The sequence below is a fragment of the Hylobates moloch genome, unplaced genomic scaffold, assembly GCF_009828535.3.
Source record: "Hylobates moloch isolate HMO894 unplaced genomic scaffold, HMol_V3 SCAFFOLD_8, whole genome shotgun sequence".
Classification (NCBI taxonomy): domain Eukaryota; kingdom Metazoa; phylum Chordata; class Mammalia; order Primates; family Hylobatidae; genus Hylobates; species Hylobates moloch.
The window spans coordinates 60,425,532-60,452,664 of record NW_026652283.1 but is presented as its reverse complement, the minus strand read 5'-3'; the positions used below and the strand labels follow the sequence as shown (position 1 = coordinate 60,452,664).

Here is a 27,133-nt window from a genome sequence, read left to right as displayed (position 1 = left end):
TGAAGTAGTCAAGGGTGAGAATACAGGGAATGGTGATTATGTTGAGCAGGAGAGTTTCTGCTTGTCTAAAGACATTCAATTCAAAATTGATCTATGGCCACTATGCTGGCCAAGGAAAACAAGCCTGCAACTTAGATCAGCACCCCCAATTCATCATCTACAGGGTTGCCATTCCCAAGGTAAACAGATTGATAAAATAATTTCAGATATTGACACATTTTGTGAGAAAAATAAGGCAGGCTTATGCAAGGGCAATCAATTAATGTAGGGGAGGGATGCTCTGGATTTTCAGGGAAGGCAACCCATTCCAGGACACCAGACATCTTTGTCTCTACCAAGAATTTCCAGTGAGGAACTCAGATCTCAGAAGAGGCATCTTCTCTGTCCTGTGGTTATAAAATGAAGCAACTCAAAATTCCATTTTGATGAGAAGTGGTATTAGAATAAGAAGAAAAATTGTCTCTTCTTTGGAAAATCTTATAAACCACAAATGGAGTTGAAAGCATCAGGTTACAGCAAACCTAGGTAGAATCTGATAAGAGACAGTTATCTTAATAGAAAAGTGCTCTTTCATTTTTCGTAATGCATTCCAGAAACCATGTATCACAAGACAGTGTGATCATTTGACTATTCTGGTTTTTTGGTCTAGTACCTGACTTTGATTCTCGTGCTCAACTTAAGTCCCCCTGAGTACTCTTTGCATTATACTCCTTCCAGTAGAAGTGAGTTCACATCCTGTCTCATAGCTTTTTTCATGATCCAAGCTATATGTCTTTAATGTTAATGTTTCACACTCACCCTCAGAGAGATGTTTCACATGCCTGGTCATGCCTGGTTGCCAATTGCTTTTGAGAGAGTTCTTTCTAGCTCATAAATCTGGCAATCAACAGTATAATTTGTTGCTGTGTTCTCTGTATATTATGAAGAGGCAAGTTCTATGTAGAAATCAATGTGTGGGGAAAAAAATGACATGGGCTTTAAAATGTAAGTGTAGGTACAGGTGTAAGTATAAGTACATGCATTGCCATGAGTGTGGTGGCAGGGCAGTGTTTCTATGTAGGCAACTCTTATTTATACCTGATTGATGATAAGATAGCTGGGGACCCATTCGGCCTGTTATTTCTCTTTTTGTTCCTAACTGCTCCCTTCAGAGGAGAAGCAAAGATATATAAAATACTGATTAGCCAAGTTAATAGGTTAGAGAAAACTTGGGGAAGAAAATATATAGAAAAGAAAGGAAGTCAATTGACTTTGGGCATTCGATGATCCATGATAAGGTTAGTTGAGTTTTAGGAGCCTATGTTGTTTTAACAGCTTAAGATGTAGGCCTCAGAGATGATCATTTTTGGGGACAGAAAGTAGATTTCATCTCAGTATTATTTCATGCCATCTGGTAGTGGCTGTTTGGAAGATTAGGCTGGGATACAAGATCACAAGAGAAGGAGCCTTGAACAAGTAGTAATCTCTGCCATGGGTGCGGGAGGGAAGGTTCACAGTATGCCCAGCAAGAATTTGCCTTCCTTGGCTGAGTCCAATAGCCTCATTTCACAAACTAGAAACTGAGAACCAGGAGAATTTAAATTATTTGTCCAAGGCCTCACAGCTCTGAAGCAGTTCTGGGAGTTCCTGGTGTGCTAACTCCATACCAGCCTTTTTTTTTTTTTTTTTTTTGAGACAGAGTTTTGCTCTTGTTGCCCAGGCTGGAGTGCAATGGTGCAATCTCGGCTCACTGCAACCTCCACTTCCTGGGTTCAAGGGATTCTCCTGCCTCAGCCTCCTGAGTAGCTGGGATTACAGGCATGCACCACCACGCCTGGCTAATTTTTGTATTTTTAGTAGAGAAGGGGTTTCTCCATTTTGGGTCAGGCTGGTCTCAAACTCCCGACCTCAGGTGATCTGCCTGCCTCAGCCTCCCGGGATTACAGGCGGGAGCCACCGCACCCAGCCTCTTCCATCACACCACTCTGCTTAGCACCTGGCCTACATAAATAAGAATAACACACACTATAGTATAGATAAGGTGAGGCTACATGACCATGATAGACTGAAAAAGGGTCTCCAAAAGATATTCCTGTCCTAATCCCCAGAACCTGTAACTATGTAAGTTGCATGATAAAGGAATCTGCAGACATGATTAAGTTAAGGATTTTGAGATGGCGGGGGTTAGCCTGGATTAGCCAGGTGGACCCAACGTAATCACAAGGGTCCTTGCAGAGAAAAGTAGGAGAGTCAGAGTTAGAGAAGGGGACGTGATGATGGAAGGAAGTTGGAATGATGTAGGGTCAGGAACCAAGGAATTTGGGCAGCCTCTTGAAGCTAGAAAAACACAAGGAAATAGATTCTCCCCTGGTGCCTCCAAGGAGAGCTGCTGAGGACTCCCACAGGCTCCCTGCTTTCTTATTTTTTTGATCCTCCCCAGGACTCGCTCTATCACCCTATTTGCCTAATAAAATACAATGCATCTTTTACAAGTCTGCTAAACTACAATACGGTGCCATGAGAATTGCTAAAATGAAAAGAAAAAATATTGTTTGCAAGGAAGTGGAGCAACCAGAACCCTCATGGACTGCTGCTGGGAGTATAAGTTAGTACAACCACTTTGGAAAACTATTTGGAAGTATCTATAAAGCTTAATATATCATAAGAACAAAAAATTGCACTCCTGGGTGTACATTCAACAAAAATGCATACATATGTTCATTAAAGCACATGTATTAGAATTTCATAGCAGAACTATTTGTAACAGTCAGAGACTAAAAATGGCCACCAAACAGTAGGTAAATAAATGGAGGAATGAATGTATGCATATTCTGACAATGGAATATCATACAATGAGACTGAATGATCTTTACTCATATCTAATAATATAGATGAATGTCACAGACATAATGTTTGTTGAAAGAAGCCAGACAGAAAAGTATACATATTGTGTCATTCCTGTTATACAGGCACTAGTTGAAAGCATCACTGCTATATGCTGTTCAAAGTCAGATAGGTCTTACTTTTGGTGGATAGTAACTAGGAAGAAAAATAAGAGATCTTTCTAGGCACCTGGCTTATATGGTGTGTTCAACTTGTCAAATTTTATTAAGCTGTACATTTACTATACATGTATATTACATTTCAATCAATCTTTAAAAATAAACTCAATTAAAGCATTCCTCTGGTGTCCTAACCACTCTCCAGGATAAAATTGATTGTCCCTTCTTGGTGTTTAACTTTATCTTGGTGTTTAACTTTATGTTATGCCATACGTAATAATGTATTATCAATAAGCCTTATCTTCTAAACTATGAATTCCTTGAAAACTATGTTATTTCTAACTCATTTGAATGTCCAAAGCCTAGCCCGTAGTAGTAACTAGAAAATGTTTGTTGAGTTGAATGAATGAATGAGTTTCTTCTTTTGCAATCACTTCATGCCTGGTCATTTCAACAAACATTTGATCAGTAAATACTTATATGTGATCGGCCCTGTGTTAGGTGTTTGGAATAAAAAGATTTTAAAACACAGTTCTTAGACAAGCATAAACAAATGCCAGTCAGAGTCTAAGAGTTTTATATTTAATAAAAAAAAAAAAGAAGAAGAAAGAAAAATTCAAGGACTTTCTTTTTACCAGCTGTAAAAAAAAAAAAAAAAAAAAACTATGCTGACTTCCTTACCCATCCAATGGCATTCTCCTTCCTCTCTTTACTATTTTCACATTAGCATATTGGATTACACTTTTCTGGGATTATTTTCATTCATGTTTCCTTCTCATGTTTATTTTCCTTCATGCTTCCTTCTTAGGATGCTCTATCTATCCTAAACCTTATACTTTCTTAAACCAATAGCCTTTAAGGGCAGGTCTGCTAAGATAGTGTTTCTGATCTTTCCATTTCAGGACACATAGAGAAAGTGATGTTATTTGTACTGCACACAGGGGCAAATGGGAGAAGCTACTTGAGGCCAAAGGTAAGCAGCCCATGTGCTCCCTGATGTTCCAGGTCCTGCCTGGGCTCAGAGGATTAAGAAGTCAACATCTCATTCTCTGCACACCAGTATTTTATACAACACATAGTGAGAAGCTTGCTGATCTAAGGACATTGATCAGATTATATGACCATAGGGTCAATATCTATTATCATCTTGTCCACCCTGGCTATGATGGCCACACAGGCCAGCAGCCATACTGCCAATCAATATCCTTGGCCTCTCCCCATTCCAACTAGCCAGCTGATAACACAGACTCAGTTCAGATTCTACCCTTGGACATAGAACTATATCTATCTCCTTTGTTTGGATGCTTTCTTAAAAGTGTCTGTTGACAGGTGAAGAGCATATGCCCATGAAACAGACAACTTTTCTCTGAAGTCTCCTGGCTTCCCATTCTCCTGGACTGTGCCTTACGGAATGAGAGCTGTCAGGACCAAAGTTGCACCTCAGAAGGTGTTTGTGTGACAAGTCACTGCTGACTGTGGCAGAAAAGCCTTTCAAACATTTCCTCCCACTACATGTGGGTTGCAATAGTTAAGCATGTTTTTAAAATAAATATGACAATTTTGAAGATCAAAGACTGCCTTCAAAAGGGATATGGTTAATTCTACTTACCATGCTTGATTTATATTTACCAAAGAGAGCTAGAAATCCTGAGACTAGCTATGAAGATCCAACCAGCTTGTTGTTTTTATGACCCTGGCTTTTACTGTTGAATTACAAAAGGTGGATAGCTGGGGATAGCAGACTTAGCTATGGTACTGCAAGTGACAGAAACAGGAAGAGGTCCAAAGAAATAGAGAAGAACTTCAACAAGAAGCTAAACTAAGGGGCCCCTTGTGGAAAAGAAACTTCAGAGCAGGACTCACTGTGCGGGCAAGGAACCCATTTGTGAGAAATTAGGGGGTGGAAGGGAAGTAATAACCCACATAAATTATTAAAGTCATCATGTGAGCAAGAACAAGGCTGCAAGAAAAGGTGCGAGGCAACACATGACTACACTATGCATTGCTGATAGGCAAAGGGAGCATTTCACATGGGCTGCTGAGATGAGGTGCCTGAACAGCCCTATGATGGAAAATGGGCAGAGAAAGTGAAGGGGCTAGCCAAACTAACCATGGGGCAATAGTCCTGGAAAGATAGAGAGATGAAGAAAATCATCTGTACTAGAACTCATCTCGTGCAGCTTACTGAATGTGGTTACAAGGAATCATTTGATAACTTCTTGTGAAGGAGGAAATGAGAAGTGAAATCCCCTTAAAAGCATGCTTGAATAACACCAGATGTTTGTTAAACTGCCTTTTAAAATAGGTGGGTCCAGATGACTGCAGGGGTTTTGATCTGCTGAGTGGATCTACAAATTTGGACCAGAGCAGAATTGATTGGGATGAGAGAGAAGAAGCAGAGCTCTGCTGTAGAGACCCCTCCTTTCTGCCCTTTTGTCACACATCACTGAGCCACCCCTCTTCATGAGTATGACCAACAACTTATAGGTGGGAGGATCATCTGAAGTCAGGAGTTCAAGACTAGCCTGGCCAACATGGTGAAACCCCATCTCTACTAAAAATACAAAAATTAGCTGGGCGTGATGGCATGCACCTGTAATCCCAGCTACTCAGGAGGCTGAGGCAGGAGAATCGCTTGAACCCAGAAGGCAGAGGTTGCAGTGAGCCGAGATCGCACCACTGCACTCTAGCCTGGGTGACAGAGCAAGACTCCATCTCAAAAAAAAAGAATGCATAGGTACCACTTTCTTTTTTTTTCTTTTCCAAACAAATAGATAACAAAAGTTTTAATTGTTAAAAGGATGGTTGAGACACATATTTACCATGTCACCAGTGCACTGATTCTCACTTTCCTTGGGTCTACGGATTCACTGTTGTGAATTTGATCAAGCTACAAACCTACTCATCAGAAAACTGGCCCCAAAAGCAAAAGTTTACATATAATTTCAGGAGATTCACAAATACTCCAAAATCTATTTAAGGATCCTAAATTAAATGCTCTAACTATAGAAAGGTTTGACATGCCTAGTGCCTAGGTAGCCATGACAATTCATGCTGGATATCTGGATACAATCCTAGAAATCTATCTCCATCAATTCCAAGAGGGCCATATAAAGGAATTCCTCTAATATGTGGCTAACATGTCCATTAGCACTCTTGGAGTATCTTACCATATACCATGAGGAAAATCAGTCTTCTTGGGCTTAATTTCTATGTAAGCATGAGAATGGCAAATAAGTTAAATACTAAACTACTAGTTTTTTATTATCATCAATACATTCATGTTCTATTTAGAAATGCAATTTTGAGAGTTTATAATAAAGAAAGCCTTTGTTAACAGGCTGTTAAGGAAAGTTTCAGTGTTTTCTTTTTTAAAAAAATGCTTTGTTGACTTCATTGACAAATTTATAAAAGGTTAACATGGCTTCATCTAGTTGAAATTATGACTCACATCAACATGATGACAATTGTGTGTACAGTTCACGTTGCACTCATACTGTATGCCTTCTTGTTTGTGGTCCAGAAGAATGGCTGTTGCTCTTTCCTTCTTCACCCAGAGTCTTTTTGGTAGCTTTTAATTCCTTCTTCTGCTTCTCTACCTTCTGTTTCTCCAGCTGGGCTTGGTATTTTCAAACTTTAGTTATTTGGTCGGCTTTTCCCTCCATCCTTCCCACTAATGCCTCCAATTCACACACTAAGTTGCCTTTCAGTTCAACAGTTGGCAACTCCTGGGTAAGTTTTGCATGCTGCTAGTGATTAAAGCTCCTGTGTCCAAGTTCATCCTGTAAAGTCTGTAAGACTTCTGACAATTCCTCATTAATGCTGTCAGAGGAGGGAGGTATTACTGACAACTTCTTACTTTTAACACCTCTTGAAGATACTTGCTTTGCCAAAGGAACACTAATGACTGATCACTGCACAAAGCTTTGCTGTGTTGCTTCATTAGATGCAATGCAAGACAAGCTGAACATTGGCTGCCACAGCATGGCTAAGACTTTGGACTTCCCAGCTACAAATGGCACATCACCCAAGCGTAATCTATAATGTACTGGTGCACCAAAATAGTTCCTAGAACTTAGTTTTTCTTGTGGTTTGACTTTTTAAAAAATTCTTCCTGCACTGGGAAAATGTGGACTTGCCTTATCTTCAACGATAAGTCTATTTGTTTCTAGACAAATCTGTAACTTAGCTGCCTTAGTTTGTATGTGTTTCCTTTCCTGTTCTTCTTCAAAGAGTTTTGCTACCAACTCTCACATTTTTCTTTCTGCAAGGGCCTGCACTGTGGAAAGTTATACTCCCATTCAAAAAGATCCAATTTTTCAAGTTGGCTCCAAACATGTCTTTGATAGTATTGCCGTTCTCTTTCTAGGAAAACCTGTTTCTGTAAGACAGATGTCCTCTCCCTTTCTGCATGCTTTATCATACTTCACATGTATTCCAATTGTTTTCCTAAAAGATTACATTTATTTTCTGCAGCTATCAACTGAGATATCAGTTCTTGATTGTGCTTTGATTCTTCATTCTTTGAGTTCTCCCTTTCCGTATCTCTTCATCCAGTACTTTCTTGGATTCAATTGTTTCTCTAGACAAGGTTTTCACACTTTCTTCTGCTGGAATCCTTTCAAGTTCCAAGCGTCAAATCTTACCTTGAAGATTCTTAAGAGCAGAAAATATAGCTCTGCTGTTGCTTTCTGGATAGGCAAGTGTAGGCTTATTTGGGGAGTGCCATAGATCACTATTAAGGAAAGGCTTATCAGATGGATATACTACATTTGGAGATGAAGAATGCTGAACCAGACTTCCTTGAGGCCTTGATGATTCAGCTAAGATGTTCGAGAACTGAGAAGCAGAAGCAGCAGAGACCAACGCCATCCAGGGAGCCTCCACAGGTCCGAGACAGCTGGGTTGTCGTACTCTCCTTCACAACTCAGGAGCTGCCCACCAGGGCTGATCCTAAGCTGAACCCCTGATGGAAAGGGGGAAAGGTGGCTGGGCTTAGAAACCCCTGCCACACACTGGTGCCACTTTCTTAGTCTGTTGGGGACAAACACATAACTCAATCTGGCCTTAATCATAAATTTTGTGACCATGTGAAAGCCAACCATTTTATGAAGGACAATTTGGTAATAAATAACAGACATTTTTAAACCCAAAGCCTTTGATCCAGAAATTTAATTCCTAGGAATCTGATGTCCAGAAACACTCATAAATGTGTACAAAGATATTTTTATGGATTTCAGTTTAGCATTGTTTATAATACAGAAAGAATAAAAATATCTTAAATGTCTATCTATAGGGGATTAATTTAATTATACTATATCTATATTTTGCATTTCTTAAGAAGACTAAGTATATATATATATATATATATATGTACTGATGTGGAATGGGGTTCATAACATATTGTTCAAAAAAAAAGAAAAAAGTAAGTATTTTATCATCTTGTTTTTGTTATAAGTTTATTTTTTAACTTTAAATGGACATATGTGTACATATATGTTGGGGTGTATGTGTACATATATGTTGGGGTGTATGTATACATATATACACACACATATATATATACATATTCACAGATGTAAATTTGTATATGCATAGAAAAAGTGTGAAGAAAAAAACTCACTCCTAGTAATAAGCAATGGTTTCCTCTGGGGAACTGGATGGTATTTTTGCTATGTTACTTCTGTATTATAATTTTTAAATAATTTGTACTACCTTTGCAATTTTAAAAATCAACAAAAATACTTCTTAAGGGAGTTGATACTATGTTGCATGTATTTTGTTATCCAATCAGGATTGCATTACAATTAAACTAATTATATTGCTTTAAAGTGTAAGAAAACAGTGTTCGGTATTCTTTGGTCTCTCCCACTCTACAACAAATATAGGGAAATGGGAACATCACATCACTATTATACCACTAACTGTTCAAGGGGATCTAAATGTCATATCAGGCAGGGCAGTAGTCAAGTTTATATAAATTGCTATTTTAATTACACAATTTTAAGAAAAAATGAATATAAAATTATGAATATAAAATCAGGTATAAGGCTAAATATTTAGAAAAAGAAATCACAAAAAAATAAGTTCAAGAACGCTAACAAGCCAAGCATAGCAGCTCATGCCTCTAACCCCAGCTACTCGGGAGGCTGAGCCCAGGTATTGAGGCTGCAATGAGCTATGATGGTGCTGCTGCACTCCAGCCTGGGAAACAGTGTGAGACCCTGTCTCAGGAAAAAAAAAAAAAAAAAAAAAAAAAAAAAAAAAAAACAGAAAAAAGAATGCATCATTCTCAGGTGAGAAGTCACTTGGAAAAAAGAAAAAAACACATGAAAGCTAACAAACACAACAATGATATAATCCAGAAAAATAACAACTTTTATTAAAGTTGCTATTTTTAGAATACATTTCTATAATACTATTTTCTTACACTTTTTGGCTAGATGCTCTTTAACAAGAATTTTGTAATATCATTTTCTACAGAGGCAACATTACTTAGTGTTTCCTGTAGCACAATTTATGGAAATGTTTTTTATTATTGACTGTCTCAAAAGGCTTTTTTTTTGCTTCAAAATTCATTATTGTTAATGACATGTAAAATGTTTAGGATCATTGTCCTATAATGAGGGGAAATTCTACCAAGTGTCTTTCACATATCAACTGTAAAATTTCAGGGCACTTCGAGTTTCTTGTAGAGTGAGTAATCTTAAACAATCATTCATTAAGATCATTCATTAACTGATTTGTCATCAATGTCCTCATTGTAGTAGCATTTTGTGAGTTTTAGATTATTTTTTGTTTGTATGTCGTGTCAAATCAGCAAGAAATTTATTTTCCAGTTATGTTTGAATAATTAATTTCTCTTAATTAATTTAATCATCAAACAAGCTAAGAGTTGATCATTACTTCTGATGAAATTTACCTCTTTCTATTAATGACGCAACTGGGTTTTGGGTAAAATAAATGTTTTGGGGTATGGTCTGTATGATGTTTCATATGGAACCACCAAACTTTGTCAGGACAAGATTCATCAAATACACTAAGATGTTTCATAGCATATTGGTATGCATAAGATATGCAAGTTTACATACATATAGACTCTTTATTTGTTATACTGCTTAAGATTTATGTCTTATACAGGCAATAACAAATGCTGGTTAAGATGTGGAGAAAAGAGAACCCTCATACACTGTTGGTGGGAATGTAAATTAGTAAAACCATTATGGAAAACAGTTTAGAGGTTCCTCAAAAAACTAAAAAGAGAGGTACCATGTGATCCAGGAATCCAACTCCTAGTATATACTCAGAAGAAAGGAAATCAGTATATCAAAGAGATATCTGCATCCCCATGTTTGTTGCAGCACCGTTCATGATAGCCAAGATTTGGAAGCCACCTAGTGTCTATCAACAGATGAATGGATAAAGAAAATGTGGCATTAATACGTATCCACAATGGAGCATTATTTGGCCATAAAAAAGAATGAAATTCTGTCATTTGCAACAACATAGATGGAAGTGAAATAAGCCAGGAACAGAAAGACAAACATTGCATGTTCTCACTTATCTGTGGGAGCAAAAAGTTAAAATAATTGAAGTCATGGAGATAGAGAGTGGAAGGATGGTTACCAGAGGCTGGGGAGGGAAGTCCAGGTGGAGGGGTTGAAGGAAACGGGATGGTTAATGGGTACAAAAAAAAAAATAGTTAGAAAAAACAAATAAGACCTAGTATCTGATAGCACAACAGGGTAAATATAGTAAAAAAATAATTTCTTTGTTCATTTTAAAATAACTAAAGGAGTATAATTGGATTGTTTGAAACATAAAGGATAAATGCTTGAGGTAATGGATACCCTATTTACCCTGATGTGATTATTGTGCACTGTATGCCTGTGTCAAAATATCTCATGCAACCCATAAATATATGCACTTAATATGTACCCATAAAAAATTGAAACAAAAATTAAAATATATATATGTCCTATAAACACAAGAATTTGCATAAATCCGATTGGACACAATTTTCTTTGAAAAGTATGTGATGCAGTATAACTATATATGCTGCCTAAAAAATAAATTCCTGACATAAGAGAATGGCCATTTTCTAGATCTTTGTATTCTGGGCCCTCGCTTTACAGGCTACTTCTAAGCCCCTGGGAGGGGCCCTCGCATGAGTACACATGATTATCCATTTGTCCAGTCTGGAAAAGTCAGATAATTTTACCACAAATGGTTAATAACACTCTGTCTTCCCATACTGACTTCTCCATCACACATCCCTTCATGTTAGATAGTGTTAACAATGGGCATTTCTGAGAGCTGGACTGAATCATTCAGAGAACTACACTCTTTGCTACAATTCCACACTCTCACGACTGCAAGGACTTTCCTCAGAGTAGCTTCCAGCCCCATACACTCCATATCTTGTCTCCCTTCCATGGATCAACATTTGTATATTTTACCATGGCACACATTCATCTGATGATACAGCCTCCAAACCTATCTCTTTGTGTTACAGTGCCGGATGAATCAGAACAGAGGATTCCATTTTCTAGAAACCATTCCTATGCGAGATCATGTAGTAATAATTCACTACACGTGGAAATGACAGTAAAATACATAAATACCTCCCACTAAACCTAAATTAAATGAATCCTCAACTTAACCTCCCAAAAATGCTCACTTCCAACCCTACCAACAGAAAGGACTTTTGACAGAGAAGAAGTTGTAGTGTTAAGAGTTGGGGGTTTTATGGGGTAAAAATAACTTCTTTTTGCAAATTTTGCAAAAACATAAGATCATGTGAACCCACTGCCAGTGTCCCTCTAAGGAGCTCATGCCATGAAGGACCCTGAAGTTCAAGCTTCTTTAACTTCATGGAAAATCTGCCTCTGAACATAAGACCCTGCTTAGGAGGACACTCAGGGAAAAGGATCATCAAAACTGTCTAACAATTCCCCAATGGAACAAAACCCTAATGTGGCCTATGAGGGCTAATGTGGCCTATGAGGGCCTGCCCCCTTGACCTACACCTGTCTCTACAGCATCTCATACTGAGAGGTGAAGCCAGCTGGACTTGCTGGGTCGAGTGGGGACTTGGGGAACTTTTCTGTCTTACAAGAGGATTATAAAATGCACCAATCAGCACTCTGTAGCTAGGATTCTAAAATGCACCAATCAGCACTCTGTAGCTAGCAAGGGGATTGTAAAATGCACCAATCAGTGCTCTGTAAAATGCACCAATCAGTGCTCTGTAAAATGCACCAATCAGCAGAATCCTAAAAGTAGCCAATCGCAGGGAGGATTGAAAAAAGGCACTCTGATAGGACAAAAATGGAACACAGGAGGGAACAAATAAGGGAATAAAAGTTGGCCACCCCCATTCAGCAGCAGCAACCCATTCAGGTCCCCTTCCACACTGTGGAAGCTTTGTTCTTTCGCTCTTCACAATAAATTTTGCTACCACTCACTCTTTGGGTCCATGCCATCTTTAAGAGCTACAACACTCACTGCAAAGATCCATGGTTCCATTCTTGAAGTCAGCAAGACCACAAACCCACCATCAGGAACCAACTCCAGACACATCTTGGGGGCTTGTCTGGAATACTGCCACATGGTGAGTACCATTGGACCCCTTTTGCTTGCTATTCTGTCCTGTTTTTCCTTACAGGGGCTAAATACCGGACACCTTTTGGCCAGTTAAAAGCGACTAGTGCAGCTGCCTGACTAAAGGAACAGGTATCAGGCTTTCTGGGAAAGGGCTCTCTAACAACCCCCGACTCTTCAGAGTTGGGAGTGTTGGTTTGCCTGGAACCAGATTCCGCTTTCCCTGTACTTGTGGGCTGAGCTGAGGGTCAACAGAGAGGAAAGCTATTCAGCTTCGGGGTCCCAACAACAAGTTCGTTGACCCTGCAGCCATGAGCAGAACTCTCAAAGTTACATTGCCCAAGCAAGACTAGCCCATCTATCCTATCTATCCTGACCCTTGCCTCCTAGGTCCTAATGCCTGTCAGACAAACTTCCTCCCACCTCTCTTCTCTGAGGCTAGTCCTGTTTCTAAAAACCACTCCCTGTCCTTGGTGCTCTTCTAGTTTATCCTATAAGAATGATACCTAGTATAAATTTCAGGACTCCGTTCCCTTCTTTAGGCACTCAGGCTCACCAATTAGAAAGATAAAATTATTGCCCAAAGCCCCATCAGTGGGGGGACTATCTGGAATTTTAGGATCCCTCCTCAGACTAGCAGGGCTAAAAAAGGCTATTCCTGAAGCTAGGATATGGGGAGCCTCAGAAATTATAGACTCCAAAATTGGGGGGGATATCATTCCCATTCATATGATGAGAGGTGAGGACTAAAGGCATCACTCTTCCCACCCTAAAGATCCCTTCCCTCCCTCAGGGTATAGCCCTCCACTCCATTTTGAGGCATATCATCTTTATAGGACAAGTGTAAAGTCCCAATACTAACAGGATAAAAGGCTTAAGACTCTAACAGGTTTTTGAGAATGTGTCAGTAAGGGCAACTAAATCTGACTTTTCTTGGTCCTCTTTGTGGTCTAAAAGGAAAGGCAAGGGTGCAGGTTTTCGAGAATGTGTTGGTAAGGGCCACTAAATCTGGCCTTCCTCGGTCCTCTTTGTGGTCTAGGAGGAAAACTATTGTTTCCACTGCTGCTTCGGTAAGCGCAACTATTCTGAACAGCAGGGTCCAGGGACCGTTGCGGGTTCTTGGGTGGGAGGAAAAATAACAGACCAAAACCATGGGCAGTTTTTTCCTTTCAGATAGGAAACACTCAGGCATCAACAGGCTCACCCTTGAAATGCATCCTAAGCCATTGGGACCAATTTGACCCACAAACCCTGAAAAAGAAGTGGCTTTTTTTTCTGCAATACACCCTGGCCCCAATATTCTTTCTCTGATGGGGAAAAATGGCCACCTGAGGGAAGTATAAATTACAATACTATCCTGCAGATTGACCTTTTCTGTAAGAGGGAAGGCAAATGGAATGAAATACCTTATGTCCAAGCTTTCTTTTCATTGAAGGAGAATACACAACTATGCAAACCTTGCAATTTACATCCCACAGGAGGACCTCTCAGCTTACCCCCAATTCCTAGCCTCCCTATAGCTCCTCTTCCTGTTAATGATAAGACTCCTCTAATCTCCTCCACCCAGAAGGAAACAAGCAAAGGAATCTCCAAGAGACCACAAAAAACCCTGGGCTATCAGTTATGTCCCCTTCAAGCTGTAGGGGGAGGAGAATTTGGCCCAACCCTGGTACATATCCCCTTCTCCCTCTCTGATTTAAAGCAGATCAAAGCAGACCTGGGGAAGCATTCAGATGATCCTGATAGGTATACCGATGTCCTACAGGGTCTAGGGCAAACCTTCTACCTCACTTGGAGAGATGTCATGGTATTGTTAGATCAAACCCTGGCCTTTAATGAAAAGAATGCAGCTTTAGCTGCAGCCTGAGAGTTTGAAGATACCTGGTATCTTAGTCAAGTAAATGATAGAATTACAGCTGAAGAAAGGGACAAATTCCCTACCAGTCAGCAAGCCCTCCCCAAAATGGATCCCCACTGGGACCTCAACCCAAATCATGGGGACTGGAGTCATAAACATCTACTGACTTGTGTTCTAGAAGGACTACGGAGAATTAGGAAATAGCCCGGGTACATGTCCCCTTCTCCCTCTCTGATTAAAGCAGATCAAGTAGATCACTGAATTATTCAATGATATCCACCATAACTCAGGGAAAGGAAGAAAATCCTTCTGCCTTCCTCAAGCGGCTGTGGAAGGCCTTAAGAAAATATACTCCCCTGTCACCTGACTCCCTTGAGGGTAAATTGATCCTAAAAGATAAGTTTATTACCCAGTCAGCCACCGATATCAGGAGAAAGCTCCAAAAGTGAGCCCTGGACCCTGAACAAAATCTGGAGGCATTATTAAACCTGGCAACCTCGGTGTTCTGTAACAGGGACCAAGAGGAACAGGCCCAAAAGGAAAAGTGAGATCAGAGAAAGGCCGCAGCCTTAGTCATGGCCTTCAGACAAACAAACCTTGGTGGTTCAGAGAGGACAGAAAATGGAGCAGGCCAATCACCCAGTAGGGCTCGTTATCAGTGTGGTTTACAAGGACACTTTAAAAAAGATTGTCCAATGAAAAAACAAGCCTCTTACTATCCGAGGAATCCTGGGACAGCCTGTATCCAGGTATTTCTCCCACCTCCTCAGTTGTAATTGGGAGACTTTGCTCTTTTCACGTGCCTTTCTTGTTATGCCTGAAAGTCCCACACCTGTATTAGGGAGGGATAGACTGGCCAAAGCTGGAGCTATTATCTACATGAATATGGGGAACAAGTTACCCATTCGTAGTCCCCTGCTTGAGGAGGGAATCAACTCTGAAGTCTGGGAATTGGAAGGACAATTCGGAAGGGCAAAAAATGCCCACCCAGTCCAAATCAGGCTAAAAGACTCCATCAGTGTAATTACACCCTACAACTTCAAGCCCCAGCTGATCATAGTAACTTCCGAGTCACCCAAACAGCTCCATTCAGATGGTTTGTCCGCTTCTCAGGGACTTCAAAAATCATCACCTCCTCCCTGCTTAACAAACAGTCCAGGTTTTGTAATGGCAAATATACTCCCTGCATGACCATTCACCCCTGGACCCCCTGCAGCAGCGTCACCACCACTAGTGAATGCCTCCTCATCCCCTCTTTCAATCACTCTTTCGAATGGTTCCTAGTAGATACAAAACTATTTTTTCTCCAATGGGAAAATAGAACACAGGGAGCCACTCAGTTTCCTCCCAACACCCCTTTGCAGCCACTCACCAGAGCTACCTTGGCAAGTACTCTAGGAATACGGGAAAATGCAAACAACAAACTCACCCACCTTTTTAACATACACAACCAGTTCTGTCTACCCAGCCAAGGTATATTCTTCTTATGTGGAACGTCGACCTATATCTGCCTCCCCACTAACTGGACAGGCACCTGCACCTTAGTTTTTCTAAGTCCCAACATTAACATTGCCCAAGGAAATCAGACCCTATCAGTACCCCTCAAAACTCAAGTCTGTCAGCGCAGAGCCATACAACTAATACCCCTACTTATAGGGTTAGAAATGGCTACTGCTACAGGAACTGGAAGAGCCAGATTATCTACTTCATTATCCTACTACCACACACTCTCAGAGGATTTCTCAGACAGTTTGCAAGAAATAACGAAGTCTATCCTTACTCTGCAATCCCAAATACACTCTTTGGCAGCAGTGACTCCAAAACTGCCAAGGCCTAGACCTCCTCACTCCTGAGAAAGGAGGACTCTGCACCTTCTTAGGAGAAGAGTGCTGTTTTTACACTAACCAGTCAGGGATAGTACGAGATGCCACCCAGCATTTACAGGAAAAGGCTTCTGAAATCAGACAATGCCTCTCAAATTCTTATACCAACCTCTGGAGTTGGGCAACATGGCTTCTCCCCTTTCTACGTCCCAGGACAGCCATCTTGCTATTACTCGCCTTTGGGCCCTGTATTTTTAACCTCCTTGTCAAATGTGTTTCCTCCAGGATCGAGGCCATCAAACTACAGATGGTCTTACAAATGGAACCCCAAATGAGCTCAACTAACAACTTCTACCAAGGACCCTTGGACCGACCCACTGGCCTTTTCACTGGCCTAAAGAGTTCCCCTCTGGAGGACACTACAACTGCAGGGCCCCTCCTTCACCCCTATCCAGCAGGAAGTAGCTAGAGCAGTCATTGCCCAATTCCCAACAGCAGTTGTGGTGTCCTGTTCAGAGGGGGGATTGAGAGCTGAAGCCAGCTGGGCTTCTGGGTCGGGGGGGACTTGAAGAACTTTTCTGTCTAGCTAAAGGATTATAAACACACTAATCAGCATTCTGTGTCTAGCTAAAGTTTGTAAATGCACAAAGCAGCACTCTGTAAAAACGCACCAATCAGTGCTCTGTGTCTACCTAAAGGTTTGTAAATGCACCAATCAGTGCTCTGTAAAGTGGGCCAATCAGCAGGACGTGGGTGGGGCCAAATAAGGGAATAAAAGCTGGCCACCTGAGCCAGCAGCGGCAACCCGCTCGGGTCCCCTTCCACACTGTGGAAGCTTCATTCTTTCGCTCTTCACAATAAATCTTGCTGCTGCTCACTCTTTGGGTCTGCACTACCCTTATGAGCTGTAACACTCACTGTGAAGGTCTGCAGCTTCACTCCTGAAGTCAGCAAGACCACAAACCCATCAGGAGGAACAAACAACTCCAGACGCACCACCTTTAAAAGCTGTAACACTCACTGCAAAGGTCTGTGGCTTCACTCCTGAAGTCAAGCTAGACCAAGAACCCACCAGAAGGAAGAAACTCTGGACACATCTGAAGGAACAAAGTCTGGACACACCATCTTTAGGAACAGTAACACTCACTGCAAGTGTCCACAGCTTCATTCTTGAAGTCAGCGAGACCAAGAACTCACCAGAATGAACCAATTCTGGACACATTAGGAGAAATACCTAATGTAGATGATAGGTTGATGGGTGCAGCAAACCACCATGGCATGTGTATACCTATGTAACAAACCTGCACGTTCTGCACATGTATCCCAGAACTTAAAGTATAATTTTTTTAAAATACCATGAAAAAGAAAAGTCTTCCTCAGGTGATTCCAGAGTGCAGCTAGGACTAGGACCTTTAACCTACAGTGTTCCTCTTCAAATACTTGACTGATTCCTATTCTTTTTCACATCCCACAGTGATCAGCATTTCCTAAGGTGGACCTTTCCCTGCCTGCCTGGACTATGTCATATCTACCATATCACCTACCCTCAGAGCCGCCATGCACCACTCCTTCATGATTGTAATAGCTAGCATTTATCAAGGCCTTAATATATGCAGGGCACCATTCTAAGAGATTTACTGTTTTCACACACACACAAAAAAAGTGCCTCAAAACCAAGAAGTGAGCAGCTGAAATTCTGCGTCTTTGCAGAACCAAATTAATGGCAATCACCTTTTTACAAAACAAACTCGAGCTCTGGTACTCTGCTTGGGATCTCTGTTTGACACTGTTTCATGCTTTTATCTTAGTTATCCCCAACATATGTTGAGAGATGAAATCTTGTCATTCCAATTATCAGGTGCAGGAGGTCAGGAGTGGGGGGGAATTAATTAGCTGCTAGTGAGTAGAAGCCAAGGATGTAACTAAACGTCTTGCTATGTTGCTAAACACCTTACAGCCCCTGCCACAACAAAGAATTCTTTGCCCAAAATAGCAATCCAGGCTGAGGTTGAAAAACTGTCTACATAAATAAAAGTGCATGTGTTCAGTACAGAGAAATAGGACTTTACATCAGTAATATTTATTGAGTAGAGGTAGTAGACCAACCAAATTTTGTGAATAGCTTCTTTAGTGAGGTATCATTTAAACCAAGATCCATTAACATTTTTAAAATTTTACTTTATCATACTTAACAAACAAAAAGGAAAAGAAAAAGCTGATTTGTCTGTCTGTGGTTTGTATAGCTTGGGATTCATTCATCCACAATATTGAAGATTACCTTATTTCCTTTTCAGATTCTGGAAAGAGACACTGTGGTTTTGGGAATATCTGTTTGAACATTAAACCAGTTATTATCATTGAAGGAGAATATACAACTATGCAAACCTTGCAATTTACATCCCACAGGAGAACCTCTCAGCTTACCCCCATATCCTAGCCTCCCTATAGCTCCCCTTCTTATTAATGATAAGCCTCCTCTAATCTCCCCCACCCATAAGGAAATAAGCAAAGAAATATCCAAGGGACCACAAGAACCCCCAGCCTATCAGTTATGTCCCCTTCAAGCTGTAGGGGGAGGGGAATTTGGCCCAACCCTGGTACATATCCCCTTCTCCCTCTCTGATTTAAATCTTGTCATTCCAATTATTAGGTGTGTAAGAGAAAATTATTATTATTTCTTATGCTCTGAATAAGAAAATCTCGAATTCCCACAGAGAATTAAGCAATTTAATCATACTGTAGATTAATTTTTTTCAGATCAACAGTGTTAAAACAGATTCTTTAAAGAGGCAACTTATGGAGAAAACCAGGGACTGGGACCACAGAGGCAGAGATTCAAGTCCTCGTTCAATCACTTCCCAGCTATGTCGTCATGAGCATATTATTTACCCCTTCAGATCTGAGTTTCCAATTGTATAAAATGAGGATCAAAATGCCTACCACTCAGGACTAATTTGAGGATTTAACGAGGTGATATTAATAAATCAACTGGCACACAGTAGAAACATAGCAAATGACAACTTATGTTGTTATCATCATCATCATGACCATCATCATCTCCTTTAGCCCCAATTTTCTGGTAGGCGTGGGGACACTAGCCACTTCATGTAAGTCAAAGTGAGTAGAAAACGAGTAGATGCATTTGACATTGCCTGCACATAACTGGCTTTCGGTACATTCATTCATTGAATAAATATTTATTGCATGCTAAAGGATGTGAGGAACTGCTCCATCAGTGTGAAGATCAGCAAATATCCCTACCTTGGTGATACTTACATTTTAGAAGGGGGAGATAGAAAATAAATGATAAACACAATAAATAAAGTAGCATATTAGTAGATGATAAGTACTCTGGAAAGAAATACAAAGTACAGTAGAGTAAATGAGATCAGGAGAAGCAGGTCAAGGTCAGCCCCACTGAGAATAAACATTTGTGTGTGTTAGGGGGAGAACAAAGGTTGTTAAAGGTATTCCCAAGAGTGGTGTACAATATTGTTCTCACCTTCTTTAGAGTTACTATAGTAGCTCTAAAGCAAAAAATACATTTATTTTATAAAAAGCACCGAATTCTAGGAACCATCCTTGCCCTCCCCCACCACATGATTCCCCTCATGACCCTGACCCCCTCTTCCAGCACCAGAGCATACGCAGTGGTCTTCCCTCTACCAGTTGTGGTCCCTGACAGTCTACTAAGGATTCTGGAAGTGCTACTGCAAATTTAGAGAAAAAAAAGTGATGGAACAAATTTTTAATACACAACTTACAGAAATCTTGCCATATTCTTTTTTTCAAATGTTCCAACAAGGTGCATATACACTATACACTATAAGGGCTGCGCATGTCATGTCACTGCTACTAACAATCAATCAACTGAGACCCATTTCTTCTCATGAATACGTTCTTATATTTACGTGCTACTACTTACCTATGTTAAATATAAATTTTTATTATTTCTATTCTGTTGCCTTATATCCCAATTCATAAAAATGGGTATATAGTTCAAATATGGTTTTAAGGTAGTCATAGTGCTGAAATCAGCATCATAAATGATATAACTCAAAATAACTGGAAGCATAAATAGCAAACAGGACTCTAGTACTAATTTTTTTAAGTAAATCTGCATTTGCTGGGATAAATGACTCTGTAGGTAAAATGACTTTACCCAGGCAGCTAAAAATGGAAAGTATAAACAGGAAGTAGAACAATGAATCGTTTATCCAAACAATGAATTTCATTGGGTTCTTGATGCATTTATCTCTGGCCCTAATTATATCAATTATTATGAAATTTTACCAACCAGTGGCATGAGGTCATCAAAACTTTTCCAACAATCTAAAAACACCGTTGAATTGTTTTCATAACAAGGGCAAATACTGCCTTTCAGGAAGAAAGCATTATTTTAACCCTAAAGACAGAGAAAAGAAAAAACTATAAGAAATATTATTCAAAGTTGCAGCCCTCTTAGCAAAAAACAGCTGCAGGTCACACTATAGCTAAAAAGGTTAATAACAGCCACAAAATTCGTGATGATGTTATACTCAGAGAGAAAGCAGGACAAGCCATTGACACAATTTCTGTAATGTTAGGGGCATCCAGCAGCAATTGTTATTATGTGAATAAGCTAGTAGAGATTTTGTGTTACGCCTGTAATCCCAGCACTTTGGGAGGCCGAGGCAGGTGGATCACTTGAGCACAGGAGTTCAAGGCCAGCCTGGCCAACATGGTGAAACCCTGTTTCTACTAAAAAACACAAAAATTAGCCAGGCGTGGTGGCACATGCCTGTAATCCCAGCTTCTTGGGAGGCTAAGGCATAAGAATTGCTTGAACCTGGGAGATGGAAGTTTCAGTGAGCCATGATGATCATGCTGCTGCACTCCAGCCTGGGCAACAGAGAAAGACTCAGTCTCAGAAAAAAAAAAAAAAGAATTTATCATCAGAAGGGTAGCAAAACTTAAAGATTTGGAAAATTCTCACCTGATCATGTAAAGAATGAAAAGGTATATTAGGAAGAGAACACTAGGGTATGGCCAGGTCACTGATAAGGATATTAGTATGGATGGACAGAAGTCAAACGTTATTATCAAGACAAGGGAAGAAGGACCCCAAGGGCATTTCAGAGATCTTCAAAGCTGCCATTTACATCACAGGCCCAGAGTGTCTATGGGCCTTGAGGACCTTGAGAGCAGAACAGTGGCAAATGAGGGGTGCAGGGTGCCTGTGGGGCCTTGGGGCTCATGCCCAGGGCTACCTCAAGTCTCTGTTCCCCACATTCTGGTGCAGTGCTCCTCAACTGCCCTAGCTGTGGCTCAAGGGGGCCCAGAGGTGGCTTAGACCACTGCTCTAGAAAGCACAAGTGGTAAACGTTGGCAGTGTCTGTGCATGCCAACTCTAAAAGTGCATGGAGTGTAAGAGCTATGGAGTCACAGCTACCTCCACCTAGATTTCAAAGGATGCCTCAGAAAGCCTCAAGGCCCAGGCAGAGAACAGGTACCACAGAAATCCCCCAACCAAGGCAATGCCCAGTAGACTTGTGGGGTCAGAGCCACTGCAGAGAGCCCTCATTAAGGCAATGCCTAGTCGAGCCATGGGAGTGGGGCCACCACAGAGAGCCCCCACTGGGGTAATGCATAGTGGGATCAAGGCTGCCCTTGAGACCTGTAGAGCCATCAGCATGTGACATCAGCCTGAAAGCTGCAGGCATCTGACTCCAACTCCGAGAGCAGCTGTGTGGGATGCACCCTGTGAATTCATGGGGATGGACCTGCCTGAAGCCTTGGGAGCCCAATCCCCACCCCAGTGTGTTCAGAAGGCAGGATATGGAGTCAATGATTATTCTCAAGCCTCAAGATTTAATGTTGTTTGTCTTATTGGGTTTTGAACTTATTTGGGACCTATTACTCCTTCCTTCTTTCCTATTTCTTCGTTTGGGAACGGAAATGTCTGTCCTACTTGTATTTTGGAGACACCTAACTTGATTGACTTCACAGGTTTACAGCTGGAAAGCAATATGCCTCAGGATGAAACACACCTTTGATTCTAAGCCATGTTTGATATTGATGATACTTAGATGAGGCTCTGGACTTAGACTTTTGAGTCGGTGCTGGAATGAGTTAAGATGTGTGGGCTACCGGGATGGAATGGAGGTATTTTGTATGTGAGAAGGACATGAATTTTGGAGAACTAGCAATGAAATGCTGTGATTTGCATGTTTGTGTTCCCTTCAAAATTCATGTTGAAACTGAATCTCCAATGCAACAGTATTAAGAGGTGGAACATTTAGGAGGTGATTAGGCAATGAGGGCTCTACCATCTTGGATGGGACTAATACTTCATAAAAGGGCTAGAGGGAATGGCCAGCCTTTCCCCTACATGAGGACACAGCATTCAAGGTACCATCTTGGAAGGAGAGCAGCCCTCACCAGACACTGAACTTGCCAGCACCTTGATCTTCAACTTCCCAGCCTCCAGAACTGTAAGAAATAAATTTCTATTATTTATAAGCTACCCAGTCATAGGTATTTTGTTATAGAAGCAAAGATGCATTAAGGCAGGGGGAACATGCTTACGTTTTTGAAAGACAGGTTGAGTTGAGATTCCTTCCTGAAACTGATAGTCAGTTGAGATCATTGCTGTATTTTCAAGTGCCTCAGTCAGCTGTATGTTCAGAGCCCTAACTAGCCTGAAATTATCCCTCAGGGCTAAAATATCAGGTTTTTAGAGCTGAGGAGAAGATATTTTTAAATTTTTAATTGAAATATGGTAAAAAAAAATTGTTCATTAACCATTAACTTTATTCATATATCAAGAAAAGAAACCTATTTCATATTACTGAGCATATTTTAAAGCCATAAAATACCTTATTCTCATGCTAATAAAATGATTTTCAGAGTTGAATGAAAGTGAAGGATGGATTGGAAAACCATTCAGAGTCCAGCGTTTGAGAGTGATGTGCTCTAGAGTTGGACATTCTGAGATTCTAATGGTTGCATGATATTTGACAATTTACTGAACTTCTCTGTTTTCTCTTTTGTAAAGTGAAGAAAATAATAGCACCTTTCACATTGGTTCAGAAAGAGATTAAACAAGAGAAAACATGTAGAATTCTTGACACTGCCTGGCATACAGTAAGCACTCAGTAAATGCTAAATATAATAAATAGCTATATATTAGTTTCCCTTTCTAAAGCTGGAGATAGTATTATCGACATCAAAACTGTGGTACACTTGTTCCATACCAACCTTCAATTGCTTTTCTTTTTGCCTTCCAGAAAGCCTGGAAGAGAGCACCTTTAAATGTGTCCATTTACATATGTATACGCATGTTATGTATGTTTGCGTCTATGTACTTTGCATGTATTTTTGACACAGTGGCCCATGCACAAGGTATAGAATTCAAACAGATTTTATACAGCAACATTTCTGAAAGTATAGTCCAGGGCCCTCACAGGGTTCCCAAGACCCTTTCCATGGGTCCACAAGATGAAAGTATGTCCATAATAAGGCTAAGATGCTATTTGCCTTTTTCACTCTAATTCTCTCAAAATTGCACAATAGTGTTCTTCAGAGGCACCATGATGTGTGATACCACAATGGACTGGATGCAGCAGCAAATAAGAGGATCCAGCTGTCTCTCCTAATCCAGACATTAAAGAGATTTATAAAAATGTCAAACAATGCCACTCTTTTCACTAGTATTTGTTTTACAAAATATAGTTATTTTTCATGTAAAATGTTATGTTAACAAATAATGGGTTTATTATTGCTATTTTTTAATGAATCTGTAAATACATATTTTTCAGATTTCTGTGTTAATTTCTAATACAGTAAATATTGATAGGAATTTTACTCACATAAACAAAAATTCTTGGGGCTCTTTAGTGACTCTTAAGAGTTAAAGGAGCCCCAAAACTAAAAAGTTTCAGAACTACTGACATACAGCAAGAAATAAGTCTCTCTCCCATTCCTAACTGTCCCCTAGGCATATAGTTTCTCTCTTTAGGGGCAACCACTGTTACCAGTCCCCTGTATGTTATGTGTATATATAATTATGTGCATTACATATTTTTTCTTTTTACAAATGGTAGTGTATTATGTACACTAACTGAGAATTTTACAATAGGAAAAACTAAAGCTATCATCATTTAATTACACTTTCCAACTCTTCCTTTTGCTGTACACTCTTGAAAACATGCTGCATGTTTTCCCTTCCAGATATCACTGAGGCATTCAGGACACCCACATTTATTTAGATCTCTAGCAGCCAATGACAGGGTAAGAGAAATCAATATCATGTCTATGACTACCAGAAAATTTCATTTTTAACTCTTCTTAACATCACTTTATCTTTGAGCTAATAAAATAGTTCTAAATGTATTAAATATCTAAATAATTCTCTCTTCTTTCAGAGTCTGAAGTCCATTCTCATTATTTCTTTTTCCTTTTTTTCTTTCTTGTTATTCCTCTGAGATCCCCCACAAATGAGATCTCCCATTTTTGTCATCTATATATGAGAGTTGCAGTGAAGGGCCTCCACATACACATATACAAAAACATACAAGCAAGCCTGACTTTATAACATAGCATGGATCAGAACAGAAACATATAAAAGTCACCTTACAGAATGAAGATCTTCTAGTCCAATATAACCCAAAAAGATGTATTCATTTATCCAAAGAAAGAATCTCTTTTTAACTATGTCTGGTGCACTCTTCTTTATTCATAAACTTTCTAACTTACTGATTTTAACTTTCTAAGTTGCTGATTCTCTTTTTAGCTGCATCTAATCTGCTCCATAAGTCTTCCTTTGAGTTTCTAATCTCAGTGACTACTATATTGTTCTAGAAGTTCTATTTGATTCTTTTTTCAAATCTACCTAGCTTCTTCTATTTGTTGAGCTTTGTTTCTCTTTTTTTATTCCTTCATTGATAAATTTATTCATTTTGAACATAGCTATTTTAAAGATTTGAATAATCTCAATATCTGAAATTCCTAGCAATTAATTCTGTGGATGTTTTGTAGGGCCTGGTTTAAGGGTAAGTCCTTCCAGAGAGATTTTGCATATGCTACTAGCAGATATCCAAAGATTTACATGTATGGTAATTTCTTGGTTTGGATGTTATTAGAGCATGTGGACAATACAAATATGAACCTCAAAATCATGTGAGACTGGTACTATAGTATGGTATTCATTCATTAAGAAACACTTTTCTTCAGGTCAGTGTCCAGCCAAAAGTAGTCATTTTCTAGTTCTCCCTGTTCACTACTGTTGCTGCCTTTGTAGGTCTCTATGCATTGGCATCTCAATTTCATTTCCACTGAACCTAAGGCCTTATAAAGCCATTAAACCCCAAGCATTTAAGACCTACAACCTTTCCAAGTTTTCATTTTACCCTCAAGTTTTGGCCCTGGGATTTTTCCTTTCTTTCATATAAATTCAAATATGCATTGAAAAGAATACTTGTACTTTGTTTGGCATTTCTGGGTGTTTTGCACTGGAAGAGGTAATGGATACTCTAGTCCACCATATTGCATGAAATGGAAGTACTCATTATTCTTTGCTGTTCAAGTGGAGGTCACCTAAGACAAAACCAAATTTATCCTCCAAATTATTTCCTCTTCTCAAACCTAAATCATTGCATTTCTTCAACTTTGTAAGCAAGTGGAAAGACAGAATACCTTATCAACTGTATTATTAGCAACTTAATTTCAACATTCTTTTTTTTTTTGAGATAGAGTTTCGCTTTTGTTGCCCAGGCGGGAATGCAATGGTGCAATATCGGCTCACTGCAACATCTGCCTCCTGGGTTTAAGCGATTCTCCTGCCTCAGCCTCTCGAGTAGCTGGAATTACAGGTGCGTGCCACCACTCCAGGCTAATTTTTGTATTTTTAGTAGAGACAGGGTTTCACCATGTTGGCCAGGCTGGTCTCGAAATCCTGAACTCAGGTGATCCTCCTGCCTCAGCCTCCCAAAGTGCTGGGATTACAGGTGTGAGCCACTGCACCCAGCCTTCAACATTCTTCTTTTATGAAAAACTATAAATTATGAAACTGGTCATGTTTTCCTCTTGCTTAGTAAAGTGTGCATAACTACAGCAGACATGTTAAAAATCTGTATTCAACATTTCTATTCTCAGCCTTCAGACAATCATGCCATCAGCGCATTCTTCCTCTGGTCCTTCCCCTATGCAGCACCCCACTTTATGGTCCCCTCCTTCTCCCTCTCTATGTCCATATGCATCCCCATCTCCTGCTTCAAATTTCTCTCTTTCCTTCTCTCTCTCTTTCTCTCTCTCATGCACACTAGATTAGCTCTCTCTCTGATTATTTCCAAATGAATATATACAAATTCATCATATGTATGGCTTTCCCATTAGCATAGTCTATCTTCCTTAGAAAGCAAAAAAAAAAAAGTTTTTCCAATATTGGCTCAGCCCTATATTCTCAAGACTAGTTCCCATCCCCCTTAAATGCCTTAGGAGATCTTAGACTGACACTGAATCCACTGTGACCCTGTTCATACTTGGTCTTGAACTAGTAAATCATCTTCCTTTCCTCCCACCCCCTGAGAAAGTCAGTTTTATCTCCCTCTTCCTACATTTCTGATTCCTCCTCAATCTAAATCAGTCTAACTCTGCCACTCTGCCAGCTGGACAGTCTAAACTAACCTCTAAATGGAGTTGAGGATAACTAGCAATTACCATGAAATACATGTAGAAATCAATTGTGGCCTGACACTCAGAGATCTCTAACTCTGGCTTATAGACCATGGAGCCTTCAAGGACAAAACTGAGAGGTTTTAAGGTGATTTTTATTACAAAAATAAAAAGCAGGGCCTTGTAAATAAACACTTTATGTAAGCCAGAATGCT

The 27,133-nt window shown here is 39.9% G+C and overlaps 1 protein-coding gene and 1 pseudogene across 2 annotated transcripts in view; both read right to left on the bottom strand.

Annotated features, from left to right (window-relative positions):
• Positions 1–27,133, bottom strand: part of TNFSF4 (TNF superfamily member 4) — a 310,041-nt gene that overhangs the window by 201,059 nt on the left and 81,849 nt on the right. The gene's annotated exons all lie outside the window — the stretch shown is intronic.
• Positions 6,410–9,196, bottom strand: LOC116473224 (centrosomal protein of 57 kDa-like; annotated as a pseudogene).